General features: G+C 38.9%; 1 non-coding gene across 1 annotated transcript; it reads left to right on the forward strand.

Moving 5' to 3' along the window:
- Positions 1 to 4,259: 4,259 nt before the first annotated feature.
- On the forward strand, positions 4,260 to 4,366 carry LOC127116654 (small nucleolar RNA R71). The gene has a single exon (XR_007801462.1). It is a non-coding gene; the product is annotated as a small nucleolar RNA R71 (small nucleolar RNA).
- Positions 4,367 to 27,001: the final 22,635 nt, after the last annotated feature.

A 27,001-nucleotide genomic window follows, 5' to 3' on the forward strand; every position in this document is an offset into this window, starting at 1 on the left:
GAAGTTTCTGTGACCAATCCTTTCTAGATATAGAGACAGTCTTCTCGAGGATTTGTTTTATCTCCCTATTAGATACTTCCACTTGTCCATTGGTCTGTGGGTGGTATGGTGTTGCTACTCTATGCTTAACTCCATACTTGCTTAAAAGTTTATCAAATATTCTCGATATGAAGTGCGATCCTCCATCGCTTATGACTAAACGGGGTGTTCCAAACCTGGGAAATATATAATTTTTGAATAATTTGATGACTACTCTGGTGTCGTTTGTGGGTGCGGCGATAGCTTCAATCCATTTAGACACGTAGTCAACAGCTACTAAGATGTACTGATTTCCAAAAGATGGTGGGAACGGTCCCATAAAGTCTATACCCCATACGTCGAAGAGTTCTACTTCTTGGATATTTCTTAACGGCATTTCATTACGTCTTGAAATATTTCCTGTGCGTTGGCATCTATCACACTTGACAATGAAAGCATGGACATCACGCCACATAGTAGGCCAGAATAGGCCAGCTTGAAGAATCTTGGCGTAGGTCTTAGATGTGCTTGCATGTCCACCATAGGGTGCAGAGTGACAATGCTCAATTATATTATTTACCTCTTCTTCTGGAACACAACGGCGGAAAATGCCATCTTTACCTCTCTTGAAAAGAAATGGTTCGTCCCAATAGAAGTTTCTCACATCACTATAGAACTTCTTCTTCCGGTGGTAGTTTAGATCAGGGGGTATGATGTCAGCGGCTAGATAATTAACAAAGTCTGCATACCAAGGTACATCACTTATGGCTAAGGATTTTTGAAAATACTCATGAGGGTCTGGGTTATCTTCTTCAATGGTTTCTAGTTGGGCTATCAGTCTATCATAGGCAAAATCGTCATTTATGGGAACTGGATCAGGTTTCAGGTATTCTAGCCTAGATAGGTGATCAGCTACCACATTATCAGTGCCTTTCTTATCACGGATATCCAAATCAAACTCTTGCAGTAATAGAATCCATCGAAGTAACCTAGGCTTGGCATCCTTTTTGCTTAGTAAGTAACGAATGGCAGCATGGTCGGTATAAACTATAATCTTGGCTCCTACTAGATAAGATCTAAATTTGTCTATTGCAAAAACTACAGCTAGGAGCTCTTTTTCGGTTGTTGCGTAATTGAGCTGTGCAGCGTCTAGGGTTCTACTGGCATAATAAATCACATGTAACTTCTTATCTTTTCTCTGACCTAGAACGGCTCCAACAGCGTAATCACTGGCGTCACACATTATCTCAAACGGTTCTGACCAATCAGGGGGTTTCATTATAGGTGCTGAAGTCAGAGATTCCTTCAGAAGATTAAATGCTTCAGTACATTTTTCATCGAAGATAAATTCAGCATCTTTCATTAAAAGACCAGTTAAGGGCTTTGTTATTTTGGAGAAATCTTTGATGAAACATCGGTAAAATCCGGCATGTCCAAGAAAACTTCTTATCTCCCTGATAGTCTTCGGAGGTTTTAGATTCTCTATGACTTCTATTTTTGCTTTATCTACCTCTATACCTTTTTCGGAAACTATATGTCCTAAAACAATCCCTTCGGTGACCATGAAATGACATTTTTCCCAATTTAGCACAAGGTTTACCTCCACACATCTCTCCAGGATTTTCTCAAGGTTGACAAGACAATTTTTGAAATCTGATCCACAAACTGAGAAATCGTCCATAAATACTTCCATAATTCCATCTAAATAATCAGCAAAGATAGACATCATGCAGCGTTGGAAAGTTGCAGGAGCATTACAAAGTCCAAAAGGCATTCTTCTATAGGCAAAAGTTCCAACTGGGCATGTAAAGGTAGTTTTTTCTTGATCTTCGGGGTGAATAGGTATTTGGAAGAATCCTGAATATCCATCTAAATAACAAAAGTAAGAGTGTCTGGCTAGGCGCTCCAACATTTGATCTATGAATGGTAATGGGAAATGGTCCTTCCTAGTTGCTTTATTTAATTTTCTATAATCTATGCACATACGCCAACCTCCATCGGTTCTTTTTGCTACAGGTTCGCCCTTCTCGTTTTGCACGACTGTGATGCCTCCCTTTTTGGGTACTACATGCACAGGACTCACCCATTTACTGTCCGAGATCTGATATATTATACCTGCCTCTAGTAACTTAAGAACTTCAGTCTTAACTACCGCGCTCATTATAGGATTTATTCTACGTTGGTGTTCTCTGGAAGGTTTTGAATCTTCTTCAAGCAAAATCCGATGCATGCATACGGATGGGCTTATTCCTTTTAGATCAGAGATCTTATATCCTAAGGCTGAGGGGTACCTACGTAAAACTTCTAATAATTGATCGGTTTCTTTTTGGTTTAAGGTAGCACTGACTATAACTGGACGATTCATATCTTCATCCAGAAATTCATATCTCAGGTTTTTAGGCAGTTCCTTAAGTTTTACGGTCGGTTTCATAGGGCAAGGCATAGGATCTGGGGTAAGAGATAAACATTCGTGAAGGTTATCATCAATGTAGGGTGTTTTATAATTGTCATCTTCCAAAATAAGGGTTGATGGCAATTTTATAGATTTATTTTCTTCTTCTTGTTCTAATTCCCTAATGCATTCTTCGATGATATCTAAGGCATAACAAGAATCTCCTATCACAGGTGCCATAAGAAATTTTGACAATATAAATTCTATCTTCTCTTCACCTACCTCAAAAGTTAGTTTTCCTTTTTTAACATCTATTACGGCTCCAGCAGTCGATAAGAACGGTCTACCTAGGAGGATTGGTATGTCGTCATCTTCTTTAATGTCCATGACAACAAAATCAGTAGGTATAAACAACTGACCCACCCTAACAGGGACGTCTTCAAGTATGCCTATAGGGTATTTAACGGATCTATCGGCTAATTGAAGCGACATCTTAGTAGGTTGTAATTCTCCTAAGTTTAATCTCTCACAAACTGCTAAAGGCATTAAGCTCACACTAGCTCCTAAGTCTAGAAAAGCTTTTTCGATGACATGATTCCCTAAAATACAAGGAATGGAAAAATTTCCGGGATCTTTATCTTTCTTTGCTAACCTATCTTCGGAAATAGAATTACATTCCACGGGTTTCGGATCTTCAAGTCTACGTTTATTCGTAAGTATGTCTTTGAGAAACTTAGCATAAGAAGGTATTTGGGTGATGGCTTCTGTAAAGGGGATTTCTACGTGAAGTTTTTCTATAACCTTAACGAATTTTTGATATTGATTATCGATTTGGGTTTTTTTTAATCTTTGAGGGTATGGTATTGGTGGTTTGTATGGCGGTGGTGGTACATAGGTTTTATTTTTAGGTTCTTCTCCTTTTTCTTGACTTTCCGGGGTTTCAGGCTTCTCTGGTTCCTTTTCCTCACTCCTCTTAGAAGTTTCAGGCTCACTTAATCTAGGGTTTAAAGGCTCCTTATAAGCGGTTCCACTTCGTAGAGTAATGGCATTAGCTTGCCCTTTCGGGTTTTGTTGAGGTTGTCCAAGGAACTGTCCTCCAGGGGTAGTCTGTGGGGCTTGGTTTAACGCTACCTGAGAGATCTGGGTTTCAAGCATCTTATTATGAGTAATGATTTGATCAACCTTGGTTCCTAACTGGGTAATTAGTTCGTTAACATGGACGCTTTGGTTCATGAACTCTTTGTTTTTCTGTTTTTGAGCAACGATGAAATCTTTTACAATTTCTTCAAAGCTCGGGTTTGGCGGTACAGGTTGCATAGGTTGATTTGTTCTAGGGGCTTGGTAACCTTGTTGTCTCGGAGGTGCGGTATTTTGAATAGGGTTATTATTTTTGTAGGAGAAGTTTGGGTGATTCCTCCATCCAGGGTTATATGTGTTAGAAAATGGGTTCCCTTGGGTATAGTTCACTTGCTCAGTGTTGGTTTCATTTAACAGATTGCATTCGGCGGATTGGTGTCCTTGCGTTCCACATATCTCACAATTCGGCGAAACTGCGGCTACAGTATTCGGAGTTGTACACATATGTTCGACTCTAAGGGCCAACGCGTCCATTTTAGCCTGCATCATGTCTATAGAGCTTAGCTCATGTATTCCTCCTTGGGCTTCCTTCTTTTCCACTGTCGCTCGTTCTACTCCCCATGATTGATGGTTTTGGGCCATATCCTCGATAAGGGCACTAGCTTCAGGGTAAGGTTTATTCATCAGTGCGCCACCAGCGGCAGCGTCGATGGTCATCTTAGTGTTATAATGAAGTCCATTATAGAAGGTTTGGATGATTAGCCAATTCTCTAAGCCATGGTGTGGGCATGCTCTTAATAATTCTTTATATCTCTCCCAGGCTTCGAACAACGACTCTCCTTGGAGTTGGGTAAATCTAGTTATAAGGTTTCGAAGAAGAGCGGTCTTACTTGGGGGAAAATATCTAGCAAGAAAAACTTTCCTAAGGTCATCCCAAGTTGTTATTGAATTGGGTGGAAGGGAATCTAACCATGATAGAGCTTTATCTCTGAGGGAAAAGGGGAATAATCTTAAGCGTATCGCCTCAGGAGAAGCTCCATTGGTTTTAAAGGTGTCTGCTAACTGAAGAAAGTTTTTTAAATGTTGGTTTGGGTTATCAGTAGCGAGACCTGAGAATTGTCTCTGTTGCACTAATTGCAGCAGGGATGGTTTAAGTTCAAAATTATTGGCTGGGATAACGGGGTTTACTATACTGGAACTAGGTTCCTCGTTTGATGGTTGGGCGAAGTCCTTAAGAGGTCTTCGGTTTTGTTCTTCGGCCATAGCTATCCTATTCCTATGGAAAAATAAACGTGCGCGAGCGTAACGTTCAGGTTCAGCTAGAGGGTCTACTAAACTTCCGGCACTGCGAGTCTTTCGCATTGACCGGTGGGTAACAACCTTAGTCTAAACGGTATAACTACAGGGTAATGAAATTTGACGAAATTGGTCCCCGGCAACGGCGCCAAAAACTTGATGCGTGTTTTTCGCAAGTGTACGAATCACGTCAAAGTAATATAAAAGATTATCGAATCCACAGAGACCAAGTGTCAATCTATCAAACCTGTTGTTATGGTGTGTATCTAAGGCAACTATTTTTAAGGGTTTTAATAAGGGTGCAATGGTAAATAAAATTATAATTTTAAATAATAAATAAAGACAGGCTCGAATGTAATTCACGCAATCAATGATAATCCAGTACTTGTTAGTGGAACTACTTATGGGCAATGTTTTCTCCTTTGAAAAGAACTAATTTAACAGGAACTGTCGCTTTCGCGTATTCAGAACCGAGTTGTACTCTCTAATCAACCCCTCCTATTGTCACGGATAAAAAGGTGCGTACTGCGTTAGAGTAGTAAACCTATTTTTAAGAAATATAGTATCTTAACTAAGTTGAAAAGTATTTTAACCTGGACTTCTTAGCAAAAAGAGGTTCTTACGAACCAGAGTTTAAACTTCCTAACGCGTCCGAAAATCGTTTTAAAATCTCTTTTCTTTTTAATCTAAAATCTCCTAATAAACTAGACAAAGCGCTTTTGGCTGTTTTTGAAATAGTTAAAAACAATTACTTGAATTGAAAGATAAAATAGCCCTTAGGTGTTTCCACGAACAATTATACTGATTACTGGTTTAATTACGATCCTCACATTCTAACCTTTATAGAATTAGTTAGACATGATAAAGTAAATATTCTTTTTATAGTTTTTCATAAAAGTAATTTAAAGCGAGTGCGGATAATAAACAAAGTAAAGTGCGAGTGCAGGAAATAAACAACGTAAATGTGCGAGTGCAGGAAATAAACAACGTAAATGTGCGAGTGCAGGAAATAAACAACGTAAATGTGCGAGTGCAGGAAATAAACAACGTAAATGTGCGAGTGCAGGAAATAAACAACGTAAATGTGCGAGTGCAGGAAATAAATAAAAGTAAAATACGAACTTGAATTAAAATGGCGGCAGGATTAACTTCCTCCAGAGTGCTCCAAAAACTCGAACCACAGACAGATTACAGACTCGATCACTCGATTGCAGAGGCACCCCGATGTGGAATGGCAACTGCTTTATAACTGATATATGCCTAGAGAATTCTAATTCTGGATGAAGAAAAACGAAAATCTAAGGTCCTATTTATAGTAAAAACTGAAAGCATGAAATGACAGGGACGCCCCTCCACTAAAAAGTGGAGGTTACTGATTTTGGCCTTGTGGCGCCCGCCACAGGCCTATGGCGCCCGCCATGGTCCCTACAGGGGATGATGGAGTGGGGATCATGGGTCTTGACGGTTGAGGAGTGGTCTTGAGACGTGGCCACGTCATGGCTAACCCCATGGCGCCCGCCACGGTGGGTGCCGTAAGTGCAAAACGCTGAATTTCTAGGTTTTCGCCCGTTTTCACTCCTTTTTCGCTCCTTTTCCCGATTCAAGCTCCGATTATTATAAAAACCTGAAAACATAAGAAAACAAAGAAATAACAAAGCAAAACAACAATAAAAGCTAAGAATGCATGCGAAATCGGAGTCAAAAATACGGTGAATTTTAGTGTGATCAGAGTTCTTAAAGCATATCCAAACTGTCTAACTGCTAGAGAAGGATTATAGTTGATTCCTCCTCTTCTTCCTACCAACGGAACATTTGGGAAGTTCCCACAACTATGAATAATATCTGCCCGAAGCAAGCTCCGGTCGGACCACCAAGGAATATCTTCAGCTCTCAACCCCATCAATCTCTTCGACCAACTCAACGAGTCCTTGACATTAACGAACACTCCTGATTTGGGTAGGTGAGAACTGAACCACCTATAAAACAAAGGCACACAACAATTCAACAATCCCCCTTTTCTATTTATATTTATGTGGTGCACTGAATGAAAGAAATCTCCTAGCAAGGTCGGTACTGGATTTCTCAACACGAAGAGGCGTATTGCGTCCATGTCCACAAATTTGGCGACATTAGGGAACAAGACAATCCCATACACGCAAAGAGCCAACACAACATTGAAACCCCTCTGGTTACCGTCTTCCAGCTTCTTCTTTGCTTCTCCCAGTAAGAAACTCAGATGAAAACTACTAACTTCTCCCTTCTGACACATATTAGCCTTCCAGACTGATTCCTCCAAATATGTGGCTGAAGTAACCATGCTGAGATCGGGCAGAAACTCAGAACTGTAGAACAATAACTGTGACCTGATAGGAACTCTGAGAAAACTGGCAATCTCCTCCAGAGTAGGGACCAAGATATAATCCGAGAATGTGAAACACCTCAATGGAGGGTCATAGAACTGTAGCAGTGTGAATAGGGCGTCATGTTGATCTTTGGAAAGAACAGTGACGAAACTTAGAATCAGACCGTAATCCTCTCGGAATCCTTCTAGAGAACCAGGATCCATTAACTGCATCAACTGTTGGATGGGCTCCAGACAGACCACCGGAAACTTGTAGGCGACAAGTCTCTTTCTGCCAATATCCATCTTAAGAGAACCAGAAAAACTCCGACTGGAATCAAGAAGAAGATGTAAACCCCCTTGAAATGGATAAACATGTGTTAAATGATATGAATGCAAATGATGTGATGATGTGAATGCAATGCAGTGGTATGTCAATCAGGATTGCTGTATCTGCTTGAACATCTGTCGGGTTACACTGTCTGAAGAGAAAACCACTGAGGAATATAATACAAGATCAAAGCTCTGCTCCAGAAAACCGGGTTGGTTGGAGGTTAAGGTTTCCTGAATTTAGCCCGCCCCTCACTGGTAGGTTCTAAGAACAGAAGTTCGTCAACTTCAGCCCTTCAGTCGCGAATAATACGTTTACCACTGAAGGTTTGGCATTATTACGGGATAAAAGACCTCCACTGACTCCCCTCAACAGGACATCCTAAAGCAAGTTCCCAGTCTCGGGGTCCTCGGATTGATCAGCGAGAATGCGCCCACCAGAGCTAACATAATCACGTCTCGGAGGAGAGGCCTCGACTGAGTTCTCGGGAAATGGTCACCAGAGTCGACGATTTCTAAAGGAACATCATGTCGTTACGGAACACCCGTAGGACATAATATATCCAAAAGAAACCTCGTCTGGGTGTGGTTCTTCACGAACGACTTAACGTAGCAACATGCCACGCAAGCCTCATGATCATCCACTCTAAAACCTGTGTGTACACTCAAGCCTGGGTAATGGGCTTATCTCTCGTAGAACATCCCATCCCAACAAACAAACAACAGCTCCAACAGATACAACAGATGAATGCAAGCAAGTAATTAAATAAATGTACAAAAGCATGAACACCTAATGAACAAGAAATCACACGAGCTAGGAGGGACTCGCTTAGGGAAGATGGACCAGCAAGAGGTCAACTTCTTAGTGTCCCCAGCAGAGTCGCCAGCTGTCGCAACCTGAAAAATACAGTGCGCGAAAAAAACAACCGGCGAAAGAAAATGACAGAAGAGTCGCCACCGTGCGTTATTCATCCCAAAGGAGGGAAAGGAAACGCTCGAAGTAAACCTGAAAAAGGAAAGGACAAGACGGGGTATCGCAACCAAATCTTGGGTTCAGGAGTCGGTTATGCGAAGGGAAGGTATTAGCACCCCTACGCATCCGTAGTACTCTACGGGATCCACTTTTGTGGTTTTCGTCTAAAGGGTGTGGGTTTACCTAGTGTGTTTATTTAATAAAAAGGTTAAGAGAAATGACTCGCGCGGATGTCGCATCCACTGCATACGTATCTCATCTGAATATGAGAATCAGAGTCTTCGTAGCTCGGCTGACCTATGGGTTAGGGGATGTGTGCTCGCTAAGACATCGCGTCTTATGCCTACGTATCTCATCTGGAATGAGAATCAGAGCAAGCCGTAGTTCGGCTAACTACGGGGTTGTGGATTGGGTTTTGGACGAACGACGTCACTACGCAATCTACCGGATGCTCGACCTTTGGAGACTTACTCGCCTGTAGTAGAAGGAGTAAACGTGTTGCTTTGGGTTTTAGGGTTTGGGATGCTCGAGGGCAAACAGGCAGTCCTTGACGAAGGAACCGCGCTACATGTGGGGATATGAATACAAAACATAAAACATGTATCTCAAAGTAAAATGCCACCAAGGGGCTCAAACATTGCCTCCTATCGAGGTCTTCCAGCTAAGAAAGCGATAAAGTACGAGAAAAGGAAAAAATTACCACACGGATAAAGATCCGAAGTTACATCAATTAAAGGATTAGCAACCCTGAGATCTCTCCAGCTAGACCATCAAAGAAAATCAGTCAATACGATTAATCAGGATAAACCTCCGGATGGTATCCCTGCAAGAGTATGTGAGCCCTCACGAAAACTCAACAGAAAGGTTAGACAAACAAGGTGAAATCCAGGGAAAACAATGTCATGGCAACACAAAGACAGGTTAGAGAAACAAAATAGGGTAACCATGAGTTGCCCCTAAATCAAAATGTAACCACATGAATAATTCCATCAAAATTCACAAAAAGCTCACAAAAAGCAATCAAGGGTAGGAGGCCTAAACCTCTTGTCAAACACATGCATCAAAAGGGTATCAAATTCACCCATAATACCTCATACATTTAGAGCATTCAAATTAAAGGCATAAAGATGATGGATATATGGCAAACCTGATTGGAGAGATTGATTAAGATTGAATGGTACGACCGGATCTGCAAAGTAATACTAGGGTTTGTGTGAGGCGGAGTGAACTTCTCAGGGCTGCCTGAAGGTCGCTGCAGAGTAGTTCCTAGGTTTCCTTCTCTCAAGATCTTTCTCCAGTGAATCTCCCAGTGTAACTCCAAGTGTGTTTTCCTCTACTGAAACTTTAGTATTTATAGACTGATTTTCGTGGGTATTGGGCTCAAATGAGGGAGACCCAAGTCCAAAAAAATTTGTTATATTTTATTTATTTTATTTTATTGTTTTTTTCGTTTTTTTTTTGTTTTTTTTTTTGTTTAAAGTTTCTTGGATCTAATTCTGATTGACATGATGAAATGCAATGTATCTAATGTTAAATGACCTAAAAATGAATGCATGCATGAGGTGTAAAGCGTATGCTTCCAGGAAAAATGAAGGGTAAATTTTGGGGTATTACAGTGTGCTCAAGAAAGTCACTTTTAGAAGTCTGATCTCTAGAAGTGGAGTTGGTTGAGATATGACATTGTGCAATTTCCTGCTGGTTGTCTTATTCCTGTAGATTGATCAGGGTGGGATAGTTGTTTCCTGGAGTACTATGTTGTGTTGGAAGACAAGTCCCCTGGATGTTAGAAGTCAATAAGGGGGTAACCTGATTGCTATATCATTTAAGAGGATTGGGACCATGAATCTTGTTATTCAAACACCACGCTCAGAAGTGGCAGTTCTTTCAAGGAGTGAGAATATGAAGATTCAGAAGTTGGTTGAGGTAGTATGCTCTGGCAATGCATATCTACTATTGACTGGTGTTGTTTTTGTTCACTAGTACGTATGGTCAGCTGGAGTCTGATTGGTGTGATTGGAATATGTATAGGTATAACTCATAGAGTTAGTTGCCACTGGCAGGGATGGTGTATGTCATGTTGAGACATTTGTGTACAATGCATGAATATTAGTGTGGAGTTTCCATGATTGTTAATTTGAGGGGGAGTTTTGGTTAACCTCCTCACGTTTGGTCAGCCTAGGGTCTGGTTGGCTGTTGACCTGTGTCACATGGGTTCTGGTGGTTGTGTGACACATTTGCAAGGAAGGATTCATCTCTCACATTCCTAAGGGTGAATTTAATCTGGGAAGTTTTTCAAAACTGTTGAGGTGCTTGCAAGCAGAAGATGGTGACACAAGAAGAGTATTTTCAAAGTACTCTTATGGTGGAAGTATCTGAAAGGAATATTGGGAAAGGATTTAAGATCAATGGCTACTTGTGCCAAGTACAAGTATTTAATTGATTATCCTTGGAGCTCAAGATTACTGATGTTTTTAAAGAGGTTGGAACATCTCGTCTTCAATACCCTGTGCAGAATCACAGGAAGGATAGTACATTGGCTTATGATCTATCACTTTGGTGGCAGCAAAAGCATATGATCACTGAAAAGGTTTCCTGGCAAGAAACATGTTCAGCCTTGGTGTGTACAAGAAGAAGAAAACATCATAGTACTGATGGTGGTTACTTGGATCAGTTTACTTCTGATCTAGGTAAGGAAATGCATTGGCTAATGCACACTGTGAAGTTAAGAATAAGTGGCAGCATTCTTAACATCATGGAAACAGCCTTGCCTTAGGAAGTGGAATCCTTGGTATAGATGAAGGGACAGTTTCTAACTAGTCCTTCTGAAGACTCATACATCAGAGTGTCTGATGTCTTTGGAGAAGAAGCAGGGATTCATCAAGGTGTGAGCTTGGATGACTTAACTGCAAACCTGCAGGATGGAGGTTGTTTACTCAAACTTGGTTCCGCAATCAAGTCTATGAGAGCATTGAACTCTTGTTCTGTGTAGGGAGGAAGTTCTTTCAAGTGGCAGAAGAAGGAGCTGAATTCTACAGCTGGATGTTAAAACACAATGTTGTGACATTTGGTTCAACATCAGAATCTTAGTTGGTGAAGTGGCACATCAACTTAAGATAGAAGGGTCTACAGGGTTGTAGATTGGATACTTCAAAAAGGTCGTTCTCGTTGCAGTTCTTTGGAGTTGCTGGATAGAAAGGATGTTACATGTTCATGTCTTAGAAAATCTAAGTTTTGTTCAACATGTAGCTTGAAGTTCAAGTCTCACTTGGAAGGTCAGAATATCTTTGGGAGAGGTCTGATAGACGTGGAGAGGTCAAAGAATGGCATTTGACTTTTTCATATGAGGATTCATGAAGGAGGTAATCAACCAGTGGCATTTGGTCTATCTCATAAGTGAGTTCCAAGAATCAAGATAATCCACATATGGCAGTTGATTATTCTTGAGGAAAGTCTGAGACAAATTACTTTTGAGCAGAAAAGTAGTAAGTTGAAGACAAAAGAAGGTGTTTTCTATTCATCTCTTGGAGCTTGTGGTAGGAGCTCTGAGCTATCTATGGAAGATTATCTCTCGTAATGGGATGAGAATGTATATATCCCAATTTATGTCTGGGTTCTTTTGGATCAAGCTGGTGACTCAGTGATATCTGAAGATTATCAGATGGTGTTCCTTGTTATGTTGTGAAGGATGTCCTAACGAATGTTAGAACCTTTTGTGAAGTGGTTTTCTGTTCTGGTTAGAAGAGAGATTGACACAGAGTGTGGATGTGTTCAGCCAAGAGGGTTGAACAGAGGGTGTGCTCTTGAAGACATGAAGATGAGTCTTATGTTTTCCATTCATCAAGTGGTCTGGGTTCTCTTTGAATCAGGAAGTATGTGAAGGTCCAACTTTGGGGTGTTGGATATGTTCATGTGTGATCTCCAAGTTTCAAGAGGAAAGTTGGTTGTTCATGACAGGGGGAGTTCTGTCTTTGTGCTGCAAGTAATCATCAAGCTTGTGGTCTATGTGTTCTCAGATAACAAGGTATGACACCTGATATACCTGCTGTAAAGACAGTGTGTGACTACTTGATCAAAGTTGTGAAGCAAGATCAAGTGGGTAGTGTCTTGATCAAAGCTGTAAAGCAAGATCAAGAGGGGGTATTCTTGATTGAAACTGTGAACTAAAATCAAGATTGTGTATCAGTCATTTGTGTGTAATTCTGTTTATGTTGGTCTGTAATTTAAAGTGTTGCTTTGGCAACATTTTTGACAAAAAGGGGGAGTAACACCTGTGATGCCCCAGGACAACAGAGTGTTTTGCTAAACAGATATTGAAGATTGAAGATCCTCTAATCCAGAGGTAGTGCTGCAACTGATGTTCCACTTCTATGAGTGTGAGTCTGTGTGAGTGTGCTGCTACTCTGAGTGTATTAGCTAGGTTAATTTCCTGCTAGATGTGTGTTTTCCGCTGCTATGGACTCTGTTATGAAGCCAAAGTGTTTTAGCCAAAAATTTGCCAAAGGGGGAGTTTGTAGATGTTTGATTGGCTGCATTGTATGGTAAAACACTAGCTGGATTCTAATGTCTTGACTGATGTCATGACATGCTGTGGAGATGTTTGTTTGACTGCATTGTATGTTAGAATACCTAACTGTACTCTGATGTCTTGGCTGATGTCATGACATTCTGAGTAGTGTACTGCAGGATTAGCTAATACAGGATTCATTGAATGTCAAACTGGATGTTATGACATTCATCCCTGTCAGCAGATACTGAGGAATAGAACAGGTGGTGTTCTACTATAACTCAGTATTTATTATCAGTCTGCTTATCAAGGAAATAACAGACCTGGCATAAGGCCTACTGTCTGAATGTCAAACTGGATGTTATGACATTCATCATTGACAGCATATACTGAACAATAAGCAGATTGGTTTTCTGCTACATTTCAGTATGCAACTCAGTCTGCTTATCAAGAGGATAACAGACCTGACGTAAGGCTCTATGTGTGAATGTGAAATTGGATGTTTTGACATTTATTAATGTATGCTGATACTGAAGTATGGACAGATTGGTTCTGTATAGTACAGCAAATTGTACAGTCTGTTTTCAGGAAAAACAGACTTAGCATATGGTTAATGATTTGGAAGTCAAACTGAATGTTGTGACATTCATTCCTGACAGCATATGCTATATTGTAGGTTGTTTAGTTTTTCTGTTTCATCATTTTTCTCAAGCTAAAATCCAGGAAACCAACAACCAAGCTACAATTAAGGAACCTAACAAATAGCCTATTTGTTAGCACACTAATATGTGGAAATTAGTTAGAATCCTATGTGGCATTATTTGTGGAGGTCTTGAGATATTTTAGGAACTAAATATGGAGATATTTTAGGAACTAAAAGATTGAAGACCTTGTTTGTAGCAGAAAGTTTCTGCTGATGTTGTAACCGCAAAGGAGAAGTTTGCTGCGATTTCTGAAGGCCCAAATCCAGTTGGGTGATTAGGTTATAAATAGCATATTGTAACCTAGTTTTTGTAAGCCTCTTAGAATGAAAATTTAGGGGTGTGTGTGAGGTAAACCTCCCAATCTGTGGGAAGGTTACCATGTGTTTCTCAGTGGTCAAAGCTGAGTGTTTTTGTAACTCAAAGCCTGTAGGCAAGAGTGATTATGTGCTTGAACGAAGTTGTGAAGCAAGTTCAAGTTGTTTTGACATTACATTGTATTTGTAGTGATAGGAATGGAAACTAGAGGTTTCTATCTAGGAGTTCCTAGGTATAGATTGCATTGGGTAGGGATTAAGTGAAGAGTTGTAAACGGGGGAGTTTAACTCTGAATTAATACTACTGATAGTGGATCTTCTTCCTGGCTTGGTATGCCCCCAGACGTAGGTGAGTTGCACCAAACTGGGTTAACAATTGCTTGTGTTTTTACCTTCTGCACACTATATTTTGTCTGTTATAACTCAGTCTGGTTTTAGTCTGTTTATGAAGGGAATAACAGATATGACACATAGCCTGCAGTCTGAATGTAAAACAAAATGTTATGACATTCATCATTGACTGCTGATATTGATGGACTGGTTGGTATGTTACAGTTCACTCATCTGTAATGTTGGGACAGGTGATGTTCAAACCAATGTTGAGACATCATGCTGATAACTGGACAGGATAAATAAACATAAGGGCTATGTTTGATCTCTACTGTGTGTTTGCACTAGATGGACAGAACTGGATGTTCTTCTTTCCATGGTGGTATATTAGCAGATGTTGTAACATCTGTGAATGTGTGCATATGAGTGCTGGATCATAATTTATATAACTGTCTTGCTGTATTTGCCACAATGTTAGATCAGATGTCATGATATGGAGTAGAACAACTGAGCTCTGACTACACCAGAATTTCACCAGTCCTACGTTCAGTTTATTCGTCACACACATTTAATTTCTAAGAGAGTTTTAAGGTTGTAAAGGTGAAGACACATGGCCCAAGAACTAATGAGATTTTCTTGAGATGGTAGTCTCTTTTTTATTTTCCCATTTTTGACACGGTTATCACCTAATCTTGTTTTTTTATTTTTTCAAAAGATTTTAGCGACTCTTTTTCTTTTTATATTAATTTTTTCCTGGACTGCTTCTTTGAAGTCCTTAGTCCACCGGGATGCCCTAGTTTTTCCCTAAGTCGGCTTTTCTGGTGTTGACTTAGCAGACTCCTTTTTTAATATTATTTTTGCATTTCATTTTGTCAGAACAATTTCTATGGAATTTATTCTCTTGGCTTAAAAAGCGTTGTGATTGTCGTATTATTGGTTATTGAGGAACAACTACTATAATTTTTTAATTTCTTCGACACTTCTTGATGTGTGTGAAGAAAATAATTTGGGTGAACCTATTTGGTGTATGGAATTATTCTCTTGAAGTTTGAATGCACAACCAAACTAACTGAAAATCCACCCTGCCCCTGGTTAAGTTTGAGAGTTTTTAGTACATAAAGAAACATCATATTTTAGGCTCAAATGGGTTGACAAAGGATTAACTCCTTAACTCCTCGGTGTTTGGGATTTTAAACAATGCCTTACATCGTCAACAAGGCGATAACTGTCAAATTATGAGTATTAAACAAGGGGAATTTGGGCATTTATTAACTTGTTTTACAAGTTCTAATATAAAAAACCCAACTATTGTCTAAAATTGAGTTTTGTGAAGATAACAAGAGCTTTATGCATATTATTTCTAATTGGTAAACATTTTGTAGGTTTTGATGCTAATGAAAGAGTTTATGAAGCAAAGAAAGAAGTAAGGTCCTTAAAATTCGCTACAGCGAGCTCCAACGAGCTTCTAGTGAGGCTTGACATAAATGTTGCATAACCTAAAATCCTCACTCTTGCTTAAGCGAACCCCAACAAGCATCTAGCAAGGCTTGGTAGAAAGTTTGCAAATTCAAAAAGCATCATTTTCGCTTCAGCGAGGCCCAACAAAGAGTAAGCGAGAAAGCTCTCTTAGCGAGCCATATCTCGCTAAGAAAGGACATGCAGTTTAACAAAGGTGGTTTGGGAAGATGTCAAGCTGAAGAAAGGAATCCCTCTTAGCGAGCCCTATCTCGCTAAGCGATATCAACAAAACTATAAAGTTATAAATGCATCACTTGAGGATTTTGAAGAGGTTTCTATTTTAGAGATAGAAACTTGGATATAGAAATAGAGAAAGAATAACACTTGAAGAACAAGATGGATATACATCAATCATCGGAAAATCACCATTGATGCTCATTCGTCTAAATTATTCTCTTTAGTATTAACCTATCATGGAAATGAATAGCTAATTCTTCTTTCTTGTTGGTATTAGATGTAGTTCGTCGTAATCGTATGTATGTTTATTGATCAAAACTTTATATATAATCTATATATTCATGATTATCAATGTTATCTTTGTTTCACTGTTAACTTTATAGATTGGAATAGATATTGGGAAATACGGTTCAAATCTTGATCTAAGATAATCATCCATTAAAACTCTAAATTCTAGACATAGATTTAGGGTTAAATATTCACAACAAGTATCAATTCTTAAGGCTACCTTATATTTTAATAGACTGAGAAATCATCGATTAAAAAATACGGTGGAACTCTCATAAGGAGTTTAGACATAAGCACTGTTTATGAGCGAAACGTGATGATATTTATTAATATCTAGGTTATGTATAACTGATTAATAAACTATGTACGCAATCATTGGATGAAACTCAATCCTAACAAGTTATCATATCAAGGAAACTTTATCAATTATCCTTTGTACATTCCGCTACTTTTTACAAACAAACAACTTTACGATTCTCTACTTAAAACTGTATTAACTGTTGAACAACATTAATATTGCACCAGTCCCTATAGATACAATAACCCAAAGCTTCGAATGAACATCGTTTCATTCTAGTAACTATTGATTACTTCACCAAATGGGTTGAAGCAACATCTTATACTAATATAACCAAGCAGGTTGTGGTCAGATTTATCAAGAATCAGATTATTTGTCGATATGGTTTCTAAGTAAAATCATCAGTGATAATGGGTCGAACATGAACTATAAGATGATGAAATAGCTTTGCAACGACTTTAATATTGAACATCATAACTCTTCTCCTTACATACCTAAGATAAATGTGGTTGTTGAAGCTGCAAATAATAATATTAAGAAGATTATCCCAAAAATGGTTGTGACATATAAGGATTGGCATGAGATGCTCCCTTTTGTTTTGCATGGGTATCATACATCCGTCTTCACTTCAATATGGGTAACACATTTCTCTCTTGTGTATGGCATGAAGTAGTGCTCCCCGTAGAGGTTGAGATCCCATCAATACGAGTCTTGATGGAAGCCAATTTATCTGAGTCTGAATGGTGTTAAAGCAGGTATGATCAATTGAACTTTATTGAGGAGAAGAGGATGATAACTTTGTGTCATGGCCAATTATATCAAAAGAGAATGAAGAAAGCATTTGACAAGAAGGTTCAACCTCGTGTATTCAGAGAAGGCGATCTCGTGCTCAAAAAGATCTTGTCTTTCAACATTGATTCTAGGGGAAAGTGGACTCCTAATTATGAAGGAACATATGTTATTAAGAAAGCCTTTTATGGCGGTGCAATGACTCTTACGACTATGGATGGTGAGGAGCTCCCTCATCCTGTGAATACCAATGCAGTCAAGAAATACTTCGCCTAGAAAAAAAATAAAAGAACGGCTCGCTAAGTTGAAAATCCGAAAGGGCGGCTTAGACAAAAATGAGTGTCTCGGTGGATTGAGAACCCGAAAGGGTGGTCCAGGAAAAAATTAGAGACATAAACAAAAAATAATTATCCTGGTAAATTGAATACCCGAAAGGGCAATCTAGGCAAAAGTTAGGGATTATGGCAAGTAACTATATCAGGCCAGACTTGATCATTTGAAGCGATATTACCTATCAAAGATTCTCATTCAGTCATCCTCGACCGAAGTTCTAAGCATAGAGGAATTTGTTAGGGAGAATAGTGGTCATTGTATTTCAACGTAGCCCTTTTCCATGTATTTACCATTTTTTCCAACTTTATGCATGTATATGCATGAGTATGTATATGATTATGCTGACAAACGAGCACAAAGGATACAAATAATAAGGATTTGAATCATCACAACTAGACACTCGGCTAATCTCAACAAGATGGGAACACCAACTAGAGAACCTGCTAGGGATGAAAATAAATCGTCGAGGATATAAAATCCTAACTGCAAGATAAATTCAACTCTGGCTGGGGAAAGGCATGAAGAACATGCATTTAACCCAAACTGCTAAGGATAAAGAGGGATTTGTTGAGGATCCCATCAGAGCAACAAGTCAACACTGCAGGGAATTTTAAGTCAATACCATATCGAATAGGAGACAACCTTGCAGGAGACATTACCAATATTGCTCAGAACCAAATACTGCCGGAAAGAAGAAATATTCTATCAAAAGATGGAAATCTGCTGGGGTCTGAAGTCACAATAAGAGGTAAAACTCTGAGTGAGGAGAACTAGATAATCTACTGGGGATTCCATAAAAAAAACATCTTTGTGAGGCTTCACTGGGAAATACATTAATCTTCTAGAACAAATCAAAAACCACACAAGGATACATAGATCAGGAATAACTTTCCTCAAAAGGAAGACAATAGTCATCAGACTCTTCTTGGAGATTGAGAAATAAACCAATTCCAAGATACCAAAATATCAACCGGATTCGTAGACTCATACAGAGGAGAAATTGTCACGGCTATACAACACATCAATAAATGCGTTAGGGACCTGTAAACCAAATAAAGGATCCAAGGTAATCCATGATTCATTCACCAATACACAAACTGGGAAATGCAAAAACATGAACACCTCAGTTGGGGAAAGATGAATTGCACATGGGACAACACATTAGATACTGGGGATGAAAACCCACCAATCATGCTGGGGATGAACACAACTGTTGTGGAGGTAAAGTCACCAAACCACCACTCGGGGAAGACCAACAATACTTCACACATCAAGACTTACCGTCCTCGATATTCTTGTTGATGTTCCTTTTTGAAATCGATTATCCTTAAAGTAAATGCCTTATTATTTTAAGAAAAAACATTGTTCATTGATTTATTTATTTCAAAATTATCATCATAAAAATTCAATTTTAAAACAAAAACAAATAAAAATACAAAATAATTGGATAAAAGTTCAACTTTATTTAATAGAATGGTAGTCCGCAAATGGCGGGACTCCATGTATCTTTACAAAGTTTGAAAATGGTAATTTACATGGAAAAGGCTACATTGAATACAATGACCACTGCTCTCCCTACCAACTTTGAATTCCACTATGCTCTTGTCTTCGATTGAGAATGATGAATCAGAACTAAATGACTGTTCAAAACCTCTTCAAAGGTCAAGACCGACCAGAGGAAGTTACTTTCCATAATCCCTAATTTTTGCCTAGATTGTCCCAAGGTGGGGTACTCAATCTACCAGATTTTTTTTTTCTGTTTTATGTCTCTAACTTTTTCCTGGATCGCCCTTTTGGGTTTTCAATCCACCGAGACGCTCATTTTTCCCTAAGCCTCCCTTTTGGGTTTTCAACTTAGTGAGTTGTTCTTTTCTTTTTTAGGCGAAGTATTTCTTGACTTCATCTACATTCACAAGACACATGAACTATTCACCATCCATAGTTGTAAGAATCAATGCATCGCCTAAAAAGGCTATCTTAATAACATATGGGCCTTCATAATTAGGAGTCAATTTTCCCCTAGAATCAGGTTTGAAAGATAGAATCTTCTTGAGCACGAGGTTACCTTCTCTGAACACACGGGGGTTTGACCTTCTTATCAAAAGCTTTCTTCATTATTTGCTGATATAACTGACCATGACACATGGCTGTCAATCTCTTTTCTTCAATCAAATTTAGTTGGTCATATCTGGTCTGACACCATTCAGCTTCTGTCAACTTGCCTTCCATCAAAACACGTAATGCTGGGATCTTAACCTCTATGGGGAGCATAAATTCCATGTTATAACACAAGAGATAAAGGGGTTTCCCTTGTTGAGGTGGGGATGGATGTACGGTACCCATGTAAAGAAAACATAAGCATCCCATGCCAATCTTTGTATATCACAACCATCTTCTGAATGATCTTCTTAATGTTCTTGTTCGCAGTTTCGACAGTCTCGTTCATCTTAGGTCTATAGGGAGAAGAATTATGATGTGCAATCTTGAAGTCTTTGCAAAGAGCTTCCACCATATTATTGTTCAAGTTAGATCCATTATCAATAATGATTTTACTCTGCACACCATAACGACATATAATTTGATTCTTGATAAACCTTGCAACAACTTTCTTGGTCACATTTGCAAACGATGCCGCTTCAACCCACTTTGTGAAGTAATCAATAGACACCAAAATGAAACGATGTTCGTTCGAAGCTTTGGGCCCAATCATACCAATCATATCAATTCCCCACATGTAGAAGGGCCATGGAGAGGAAACGACATTCAACAGTGTCGGAGGAACATGAATCTTATCTGCATAAATTTGACACTTGTGGTATTTTGTCACAAACTTGCAATAGTCAGATTCCATTGTCATCCAATAGTAACATGCACTCAACATCTTATTTGCCATAACATGTCCGTTGGAATGAGTACCAAAGGACCCTTCATGGACTTCAGTCATCAACAGGTTTGCTTCGTGTCTATCCACACATCTGAGCAAAACTATATTGAAATTTCTCTTATAAAGCACATCACCATTCAGGTAAAAGTTACCAGTTAATTTTCTCAAAGTCTTCTTATCTTTCAAAGATGCTCCAGATGGGTAAATCTGACTTTGGAGGAAACATTTGATATCATAATACCATGGCTTTTCATCTTTGACTTCTTCAATAGAAAATACATGAGTTAGCCTATCAAGACGTATCATAGTCAAATTGGGAACTTCATTCCAAAATTTCACCATAATCATGGAAGCTAAAGTTGCAAGAGCATCTGCCATCCGGTTTTCATCTCGAGGAATATGATGAAACTCAACCTTTATAAAGAAAGTTGAAATCCTCCTTGCGTAATCTCTATACGGTATCAAACCGGGTTGATTCGTCTCCCATTCACCTTTGATCTAATTCACAACCAAAGTTGAATCTCTATAGACGTTAATATATTTAATTCTACAATCAATGGCTTCTTTGATCCCCATAATGCAAGTTTCATACGCAGCCATATTGTTTGTACACTTGAGTATCAATCTAGCTGTAAACGGAAAATGAGTACCTTGAGGAGTAATAATCACTGCCCCAATGCCATTACCATATGAATTAACAACTTCATATAATACCATGCCCTAACGGGAACCAGGCTTTGGCCCTTCTTCAAGCAATGGTTCATCACAATCTTTCATCTTCAAGTACAAAATCTCTTCATCAGGAAAATCATACCATGCTAACTGATAATCTTCAATGGGTTGGTGAGCCGAATGATCAGCCAAGTCACTACCTTTAATAGCTTTTTAAGATCGGTATTCAATATCATACTCAGATAACAACATCTGCCAATGAGCGATCCTCCCAGTTAAAACAGGCTTCTAAAAAATGTACTTGATTGGATCCATTTTGGATATAAAGTAAGTAGTCTGATTCAACATATACTAGCGCAGACACTTAGCAGCCCAAGCCAAAGCATATCATGTCTTCTCAAGCATAGAATATCGAGTCTCAAGTCGGTGAACTTCTTACTGAGGTAGTAAATTGCATATTCTTTCTTTCCAAATTCATCTTGCTGACCAAGGACACATCCCATACTTTCTTCAAGCATAGTCAAATACATGATCAACGGTCTTCCTTCAACAGGCGAAGACAGAATTGGTGGCTCAAGCAGATACTCTTTGATACTATCAAAAGCTTTCTTAAAATCCTCGGTCCAATCACAAGACTGGTCTTTCCTAAGATGCTTGAATATAGGCGCACATGTGGTAGTCATATGCGATATAAATCTTGAGATATAATTCAAACGGTCGAGAAAAACTTTAACTTGCTTCTCAGTCTTGAGCGCAGGCATCTTTTGTATTGCTTTGACCTTGGCAGTATCAACTTTAATACCATTCCCGTTGATAATAAATCCCAAAAACTTACCAGAGTGAACACCAGAAGTACACTTATTGGGATTCGAGCGGAGTTTATATTTCCTCAAACACTGGAATAACTTCAACAAATGCTCAACATGTTCTTCTTCTTCACTTGGTTTAGCAATCATATCATCAACATAGAATTCAATCTTTTTATGCACCATATCATGAAAAAGAGTGGTCATAGCTCTCGGGTACGTTGCACCAGCATTATTTAAACCTAAAGGCATCACTCGATAACAGAATGTTCCCTAAGGCGTAATGAATATGGTCTTCTCCATATCTTCAGGTGCCATCTTGATCTAATTATACCCAGAAAATCCATCCATAAACGAAAAGACTTTGAACTTAGCTGTATTCTCTACCAACATATCAATGTGTGGTAGAGGAAAATCATCTTTTGGACTGGCTTTATTCAAATATCTATAATCAACACACATACGGACTTTTCCTTCCTTCTTAGGAACATGCACAATATTGGCCAACCATTGCGGATACTAGAAGGTAACAAGGAAACTAATATCAATCTGCTTTTGCACTTCCTTCTTAATCTTCACTGCCATATCAGGATGAGTTCTTCCTAATTTTTGCTTGACCGACGGACATTTTGGCTTCAAAGGCAATCTATGCTCCACAATCTCAGAATCCAAACCAGGCATATCTTGATAGGACCAAGAAAACACATCAGAATACTCTCTAAGAAGATCAACCAACCCCTTCTTAGCCTCTACACACAGTTGAGACCCAATCTTGACTTCCTTCACATCATCATCGGAACCCAAGTTGATTAATTCAATCTGCTCTTCAAATGACTAATTGGATTTTTCCTCGTGCTCAAGCAAACAGAATAACTCGTCAGACACGTCTTCATCATCATTCTCTTCCTCAACTTCAAACACAAAGAAATCAAAGTTTGGAGAGGGAGTAGGATTATAACATTCAATGGGTTTGAGAACCAACCTGCATAATGATTTGATATTTTGATTTTAGAGAAGTGAAGTGAAAACAAATATTATGCAGATGGAAATATTATTGTTTATTTTTTTTGTTGTAATTACCATTTTCAGAAAAATCATAAAAGTAAAAACAAACATCATAGATGTGGATGAATAAAATTGTATTTTATTGATGATAATATTGAAAGTGCCCAACAATGTTTCACTTCTCCCTTAGGCATAGGAGAAGGATTTTTCTTAAAGTAATAAAAAACAAATTACTTTGAACAACACATAATAACAGGAACATCAACAACAACCCAATTGTTGCAAGTTTGGTCGCGTGTTACAAAATTGGCACAAGCTTCGTCTTCATCACTATCTTCAATAATGGTAGTTGAGTGTTGATCATCCTTGTGTATGAACCCTCCACTGTAGAAAACTTCTTGCATAGCCTTGATGTTGGCGTTGAATGGCCCTTGATGAAATCCCATCCATGCTCTACTCTTCTTTTCAACAACATCCACAACACGACCCCATATGTCGGTGCTACCAGCCTCAATAACCTATTTTGCATCCTTTAGAGAAGACATGGGTGACCCAACCTTCTTCAATTCATCAGCAACAGACAAAGCTTGGAATGACGTTTCAAACTCTTCTTCAGCATCTACATAAGTAAAGGATGACAAGTAGCTCACTAATAGTGCTTTCTCACTACCAACAACGACAAGCTTGTTGTTCTTTACAAATTTCAACTTCTGGTGGAGAGTAGACGTCACAGCGCCAACATCATGGATCCACGACTTTCCCAACAAACAGTTGTAGGCCAGGTGAATATCCATTACTTGAAAAGTAATTGGAAAATTACTCGGACCTATCTTAACCGGAAGGTCCACTTCTCCAATGACAATTTTTCAAGAACCGTCAAACGCTTTAACAACTAAGCCATTGTACCTCATCGGGGCGCCTTGATAAGAAAGTATTGCTAGAGTTGACTTGGGTAATATATTCAAAGACGAACCAGTGTCAACAAACACATTGGAAAGAGTTTCCTCCTTGCAATTGATTGAAATATGAATCGCCAAGTTGTGATTTCTACCTTCCTCAGGAAGTTCTTCATCACAAAAGCTCAGGTTATTACAAGAAATGATGTTGGCAACAATACGGTCAAACCAATCCACAGTAACATCGTGTTCTGTAACACCCCGATAAAATATGATAATTATTTAATTTAAGTTTAATAGTATATTATGATGATAATATGAATGAGAGGGTATTATTTTTCAAAATAAAAGATAAACCATTCATATATATTATTATTAGTATATTTATTAATTTAATTAAATAATTGGAGTATTATTGGATTATTATTATTGGAATAATAAAGTTGGAAATTTTATGAATAATCGAGGGTAGAAGAGAGAAATCCAATTTAAGAATTTTGTTATTATAAGAAGGAAGTGGAAAGGCTAGAGAGAGTTTTCTATCGGTACGTGAAAACAGAGAAACGACTGAAAAGTGGGAAAAGGGCAAAAAGGAAGAGCAAGAGAAAAAGGGTTGAAGAAGGGAAAAGCTTGAAGTAAAGGATTTGCCGGATTAACTCAGGTAAGGGGAGTTTATCGTCGTTTAATGGGTATTATGGATTAACATGTAATGGGTAGTAATAAGCCATTGAATCGACTCTAATTAGGTTTTGATAAAACCCTTGATTTGTGATGAGTAAATTACGTTAAAACTGTGAATGAATCTATAATTGGATGAGTCGTAATTTTCTGGACGTGTAGCTTTTTACGGAAGCGAAATCGGAGGTCCGGAAGTCCTCCAACGGCGAAAATGCGGGTAATTCTGCATTCTGCTCGTGTTAGCGCAGGAACAACTTTCTGTCTTGCGTTAACCGGTTAACCCAGGGTGTTAACCGGTTAACACTGTTATGATAATTAAAATAATTAATTTCTGTCTTGCGTTAACCGGTTAACCCAGGGTGTTAACCGGTTAACACTGTTAAAAATTACAGAGAAGCGCATTCTGTTTTGCGTTAACCGATTAACCCAGGGCGTTAACCGGTTAACACTGTTTGAAAAGTGAAAAATTGATATTTAAATGTTGAGCAGTTTGGTCGTTTCAGCTGAGTGATGTAATTTAGCTGATGTATGATATAGTAGGGATCATTTCCCGTTGTTTTGAGCAGTATAGGTATTAGTAGAGTGTGCTAATACTGTGATTTATTATTTGGCATGACATGATATGATTCTGTGATAAATATGCTGATGATGTATGATGGTATGCATAATGCTGTGAATATATCTATTATGTATGCAATTGTGGATGGACTGTTTATGGCTTAGAGTGTGAGCATATGTCCATTGTGGATTGTTGTTGATGTTTGCATGCTAGGTGATTTAGCGTGCATAGCATGGCCTTTATGGTGGTAGCTAATTCCCATGGTGAGGAATTAGTGAGTGAGTCACTAGGTCTCAAATGAGTGGGACTAGTGAGCTTGGTAGCCGTATCTGGGTTTGATCGGTGAGGTTGAACTATGTGTTCACGAATAGTCGGTACCGCATGCATGGAGTCTCATTTCATAATGTATGTATGGCGTATAATATGAATGGATGTATTCCAATATTATACGTGTGTTTTGTGTTTGTGTTTGTGTTGAGTATGATTATGAGTTGATGTTGCCGTTGCTGAATGTGTGATATGATTAGGGTGATGAATGTGTTAATTTACTTAACATTACATGATATTTTATAATGCTTATTATATCGATTGAGGAGCTCACCCTTACAACTATGTTTCAGGTAACGAGCAGTGATTGAGTAGAAGCTAGTGCTTGGAGTCTAGTGTAGTTCCTTAGTGAGTCATGCTCTGGTATATGTAACATCGGAACGGGATGTTTTACCTTGTTTTCATTGTTGGTTGTTGAACAATTTTACATGTAATGTGTTACATGGTTCGAATGTTGTTAGATTTCTATCCGCTGCGAATTGTGCAATGTTTTATTTTGATTAATAAATGAGCATGACAAGATATTTTGGTGATTGGTGTGAAGTGTCAAGTGTGACACCCTGAAATTGCATATCTACTCTGATTTATATTTTGTTGTTTTAATTAATTATTGGGGTATTTTAGAAGGGTGTTACATTAGTGGTATCAGAGCATAGTCGGTCGAGTCGAGTCGTAATTATTCTGTTTCCCTGTACGTGATAGGTGTTGTGTAACCCTATCAGTACTTATTGTTTTAGCTTGTTGGGTTTTCAGAATAGAGATGGCTGGAAGAGGTAGAGACGATGCTGCGATTGCTAAGGCTCTGGGTATGCTAGCTGGAGTACTTGGAGGGAATCTGAATCTTGTGGGATTGGGAGCTGCTCGTCAACTGAGTGAGTTCCAGAAGAACAATCCTCCAATGTTCAATGGAGCATACGATCCAGATGGTGCTCAGAAGTGGTTGAAGGAGATCGAGAGGATCTTCCGAGTGACTGAGTGTGCCGATAACCAGAAGGTCAGGTTCGGTACACATATGCTGTCAGAGGAAGCAGATGATTGGTGGGTTGCTGCCCGCACTGAGTTGGAAGCTGCTGGGGGTGCTGAGATCACTTGGGCGGTGTTCAGAGAGAGATTCCTGAGGAAGTACTTTCCGGAGGATGTCAGAGGAAAGAAAGAGATAGAGTTCTTAGAATTGAAGCAGGGCAACCGGTCTGTTACTGAGTATGCTGCTAAGTTTACAGAACTGTCGAAGTATTACACTCCCTATGATGAGGCTACTGGGGAATTTTCAAAATGTGTGAAGTTTGAGAACGGGTTACGTCCCGAGATCAAGCAGGCTATTGGGTATCAGCGGATTAGAGTGTTTTCTGACTTGGTTGACTGTTGCAGGATTTTTGAACAGGATACCAAGGCCAGAGCGGAGAGCTATCAGCAGAGGGTTGATAGGAAAGGCAAGAATCAGAATGATCGTGGGAAGCCGTATGCAGCTAGCAAAGGTTTCCAGAGACAGAGT

This window comes from Lathyrus oleraceus, chromosome 1 (assembly GCF_024323335.1).
Source record: "Lathyrus oleraceus cultivar Zhongwan6 chromosome 1, CAAS_Psat_ZW6_1.0, whole genome shotgun sequence".
Lineage (NCBI taxonomy): Eukaryota > Viridiplantae > Streptophyta > Magnoliopsida > Fabales > Fabaceae > Lathyrus > Lathyrus oleraceus.